Source organism: Dipodomys ordii, unplaced genomic scaffold (genome assembly GCF_000151885.1).
Source record: "Dipodomys ordii isolate 6190 unplaced genomic scaffold, Dord_2.0 Scaffold43, whole genome shotgun sequence".
Lineage (NCBI taxonomy): Eukaryota > Metazoa > Chordata > Mammalia > Rodentia > Heteromyidae > Dipodomys > Dipodomys ordii.
Window position 1 is genome coordinate 17046752 of NW_012267259.1, and position 6000 is coordinate 17052751.

Sequence of the window (6000 nt, forward strand, 5' to 3'; positions counted from 1 at the left end):
AATATCTCAGGGTAAATCTGTGAAAACAACGTGTTTAACATTCATACAGGTTACAGTATAAGTGAATGCTTCATCACCTAAGCCAAAGTGAGAAGTTGGTTGAAGGGGATAGAAGAGACTCAACATGGATCTTTTTGTCAGGAAACAAAATGAACACGCTCAATACTCCAGAAAAAATATACATACACATATCCTATAATAAAGTATTCTTCATGTCAGTTTTTGCAGCCATATAATAAATAGGAATGAATCACTCTAATAAATATTCCCTAGTTGAAATAGCATGACAAAATGTTTCAAATGGAAAATGTTTGAAAAAGTACTTGGAATGATACATGTAAAACCAGACTTATTACAAATATATTTCAAATATATTGATGCTTAGTTCATCAGAGAACAATAGATACTAAGAACACTTCAAAAATTAACTATTAAATTATCAGTGTACCAAAAAAGTAATCGAAATTGATTATTTAATGTAATTTGTATCATTAAGAATTGAATTAGCAGTGGCTGGGTAGTGAACTATCTCCTCCAACCATTTGGGGGGATTTTCATCACCACGATCAAGAATAGATCCCCTCTGAAACCTGAATATTATATAATTGTGTAAGGATATTTTCTTTCATACAGTATTTTAATGTAAATGTGAATCATTTGTTTCTCCAATTTTCCAATACAGACGCATTGATTGATGATTGTGATGGAAATTAACCATTGAATTTCTCTACTGTAAATCCTGCTTATCAGAGCCTTGAAAACTACCCTGGCAAGTACCTGGCTGTAAAAAGGTGCTCAATAATCATATACACTGTGATCAACCTGAACATCCACATAGAGATCAGTATAATTATGAGGCTAATGACCTTGTGCCTTCAAAGAGCTTTGGTAAGGAGAATTTTGAAATTAAGCCTAATGCATGAAGCTTGTGTCTCTAGCAGTAAAATATCATCTCCTGAGTTCAAACCAGACCTATGACTCTGAAGCCAAACCCACTATAGGATTCCATTACACAAGACTTGATTTCGGCAGACTGAGGGTGGAGATCTCTCGAAGCGTCGTGCAGCTGATGCTGGATGCCATGGTCAACTGGGAGCCAGCTAGAGAACAAGGATAAATTCTGGAAATAGCCAAGGGATCTTGGAAGCGTGTCTTCCTATGATCATGTGCCCACATTAGGATGCACTGGACTAGTCTCGTTGTATAATCCCTAGTAGAAGCTGTGATCATCACTTCGTTTGGCTTAAGACAATGTTTGTTGCATATCAACAAAATGCCAATACAAGTCTCTGTGTTGTCTTACAGTAGAAGGTAGAATTTCCTCTTTCTGCAGGCACACAGTCAACACTATCTTTGGAGAACTGAATCTGAAGGGCTCATTATAGATTGGCCAGAAAGCAGAGGGCAGGTGGCCAGAACATGGTCCTCTGGAGGGTGAACGAAGGGGACCACCTCAGGAGCCCCTCTGAGCACACCACAGGAGCCACCAGCTGTGGGGACCAGGACAGCCCCATGATGGCCTGGCCTGCCGGTCTCCAGGGTGGGTGTGAGCCCTGCCGGGGCACCAGAGAGGGCCGCTTTCCTTGCAACTAGATCTAGGCCCTTGGCTTCACCTAGGAAATGTGAAGAGCAAGAACCCTTCTCTACGATTCATGAGTCTCAAACTTTCTGCACTACAAATGCTCCCAAACCTATCATTTAGGATCACAGGTAGACTTGCTATAAATGAACACATAGACATCTGTATTGAATACATACACACCATAAATTAACAGACATGATAGAAATTATTAGCTAGGTACACACATTAAAATTAGGTGGGAAGGGCTGGGAAGGTGGCTCAGTGATAGAGCGCTTGCCTCGCATGCATGAGGCCCTGGATTCGATTCCTCAGCACCACATAAGCAGAAAAAAGCCAGAAGTGGCACTGTCACTCAGTGGTAGAGTGCTCACTTTGAGCTGAAGAGCTGAGGGACAGCACCCAGGCCCAGAGTTCAGCCCCCATGACAGACAAAAAAGAAAATTAAGTGTCTATTACTTACCCTCTGATAGTTGAGTCTAAAATATTTTTGTTTCTCCTATTATGTTAGCATGAAACTTCAAGTAACTTCCTTTAAATAAAAAAACCCATAATAAAGAAATGTACAGGTAGAATAGATTTCATTTTCCATCAATCCCAACAGGTTAGATCTAAGCAGGAATTTCTTTCCCCCCCCCCCAAACAGATATACTAACCACAAATGTTTCTATGTGACTTTAATAAGACATGCAAGATCATTAAGAGTCTGAAATCAAAATCTTCAGATCTAAAATCTTGTTGGTGTAAGGTAGAGAATAACGGCATATATTCACATGATGAATACTTTTAATTTGATATTGTGAGATGGGAAATTAAACTTTATCCAATTAAAAGTCCACATTTTATTTTATTTATGGTAGAAAAAGAGTCTTCAAAGTATTTCCACAGAACCAGCCTCATGCCTGAATTACTGATATTCACATATCATAGTGACTAGAAAATCTAAATGATTAAATCCTGGTATATTTTTAGAAATAAAACAAAAGTGTCCTTCAAGTAAAATCCTAACTGCTTTATAATAGTTGCAAGTCTTTAGGAAAGAAAATATTCTAGATGGAACTAACAAAAGTACTAAAAATAGATCAAACTATCTAAGGATCAAAAATCAGACAGAATCACCATTATATTTCAGCTGGGTAGGCACAAATAATGCTTATTGGTCCTCAGCTACACTAGCAGAGCCATTACATAGCGTATAATTAGTGACTTCAAATGGGGAAACACCTACCAAGGATATTTACTGGAAATTAGGGATTGGACTTCTGCAATATGTAAAAGCATATATTAACATTATCGTTTGATGCCATTTAGTTTATGTGGTCTTCCTATCTAATGACACACCCTCATTGACCAAAATGAACACTCTGGTAAATACGTTTTCACCCATATATCTTAATGGTTGAAAAGTAACAACAAAAAGCAAATGTGGCACTTATATTCACAGGATTAATATACATTTTAAAACGAAGCTTGTCACCTATTTAATTCATAATGAAAGGTGACAAATGAAAACAAATTGTTCATATTAGAAAAGCTTAAATTATGAAAAGTAACAAAATTCATTCCTGATTACTAAAAATGAGACCAACTCTCAATCATTATATGATGAAAGAGAAAGTAAAAATAGCAATATTAAATAAGAAGAAAAGTAGAATTTATCATCCATTTTAAAAATGCTGTCTTATGCTTATAATTATATTCTAATATGTTAGAGTGTAAAAACAGCTTCAGAGACAGTATTATAACATTTTGTTACAAAGTCAATGATAGTCATTGATTGATTACCAATAATCAGGGAATAACTGCAGAGCACATATAAATATTTTGCATTACTAGGAGAGGACATACAATCTGTGCTTATATGTTTACAGAGACAATATATATGTAGAACAAAACAGAAGTAAGTAAGATAGGGAGGGAAGGAGGAAGGAAGGAAGGAAGGAAGGAAGGAAGGAAGGAAGAAAGGAAGGAAGGGAGGGAGGAAGGGAAGAAGGAAGGAAGGGAGGAAGGGAGGGAGGGAGGAAGGGAGGGAGGGAGGGAGGGAGGGAGGAAATATAAGTTAATTATACATTTGATAATGAATTTAAAGAGAGATGTCATGGGTAGCATTTTAGTTGTGTTATATGGTGTATTTCCCTTGCAAATGTGAGAATATTTTTTACAAGCCCACAAGGGTTGTTCAGATAGAGCTAGTAAGCAGAAGCTAAAAAGGAAAGCCTTTTATTCAATCAAATCACTTAATTACCTGTCCCAACCTGAGGTCATTACCAGCTAGACAGACAGCAAGCTTAATGAAAACCAGGGCAAACATGCTTAGATGAAGTATTTGGTGAGTTAGGCTGGCCCTAGAAATCATTTCCCCAAGGATGGAGGATTAATTGGAGCTAGAAAAAAGTACCATGACATACATAACTCTCCATATTTTGTGTAGACTATTAGAAATATAACTTTCTGATTAGACATAAAATCACAACTGATTATATTCATAACACCGTATTTGAAATAGGTTGTGCTTACAATATATATGACTCATTTTTATAGATGTATGTAAGCCTTCTAGATGTATATATAACTTCTAATGATTCTCTGATTTACTGTGTAAGCTAAGTGTAAAAATCCCTTTTGGATTTTTAGTTTGAACTTTAGTTCAAAATGTAGCATCATTATAGAGTCATACAAATTACAATTGGCATTTATGTCAGATATACCAGAAGAAAGGCTAGTTATTAAAACAGACAATAAAGAATTGCTTTAACTTTTTGAATTCAGGGTTTGGGCAGTGTCCCTGAGTTTTGTGGCTCTTGCATTTGAGTCATGGCTTCACTTTCAGCTTTTCTGGTATTTCTTTGAAAATATGAGTTTCATGGACTTTTCTGCTTTGGTTGGCTTTGAACCACAATCCTCAGATCTCATCCTCCTGAATAGCAAGGATTATAGGCATAAGCCACCAGTACCCAGATAAATGTTAAAACATTTAATTTTATGTAATAGTCTAAGACAAAAGGTAATCTAGATAGTATTTCCACTAGTAAGTAAAATAATGTTGATTTATTTATCAATTTTCAACCTATGTATCTTGGTTCTTTAAAAATATTATTCATTAGCATCTAAACTTTTCCAGTTCAAATTTGACTGATGGAAATATTATAACTATGTGGTGCAAACTCTCTTAATAAATTATACGGCCAGAATTCCATAAAGATACTAAAGATACAATATCTCACTAAATTTTTCTAGGCATAGTTAAGAAATCATAATATGCACACACATATATACACATGCATTTGTGTTTTTTGTTCTTTGTTTAGGTTATAAATAATAGCATATCAAAAGGAAACAAGATGTGATATTGATACATGTGAATGTACTTCTCTGTGTTCATGGGTTACACATATATGCCTGCATGTGTTGTTTGTGTATCCGTGCACTGCACAGTTTACAGGTGAATGTGAGCATGGGTCATGGGCATGTGTATATCTGCATGGTTTATAGGAGTGTGCTCATGGATTGCATACAGATGTATGATGGACTACAGGAGTGTATGTGTATAGTTGTGCATGTCTGTTTGCACACGTTATGATTGGATTGTGCATGGATTATGTATAGATGAACGTATGGATTAGGTGTCTGAAACAACACTATTTCTGACCTCTCTCACTTATCTAGTAAGAACACTGCCCCTCATCACTGAAATAAACTACTTGATTATCCGCAGCTGGCCGGCACATGCCTGACCCTTCTCCACGGGATGGATACCCTACTTCACTCCAAGACCCAATTCTCCAGCTTTAGTTGACTCTCAGGCACAGGCAATGTGTTCCTCCTCTATGACTAATTAATATTCTGTCTTATATTTTATCTATGTAATGTTTGATCTCTACAACCAAGCATAGTTGTGACAGAAAGTCAGTAGATGCACAAAACATTCTTTTTTAAAGAATGACCAGAAAAATTACTTTCTCACCATTTTGGAGATCGTCAGTCAGTGTGGAGGTACATGTTTATATTACTGTACTTTTGTTATATAACAGAATTCATTAAACACAAGACAGAGCATTATCACTTTTTACAGGCAATTTAGATTAGAAGCCAAGCAACCAGGCTTGGCTACTGACAGAAATAGAAATGAATAACCAGCAAATAAAAGAAGTCATTCAATCCCCAGCCATTAAAATGATTGACAAATGGCTTTGCAGATTGCTTGTAAGGTTATTTTTATGATATATTGCTTACATTTCCGCAGGGTGTGGAAAATACCATAAAATATAAGCAAGAACTATCCAGATTCTTCACTTCAAAGTTAGTAAGTAGGATTGAAAACCTGGGGAAGGAGCACTCCACTGAATTTAGGGCAAAAGTGAGTTTCAATTCAATGTAGGACTCCACCAAGAAACAGCTGAACGATTTAGATGTACATTATT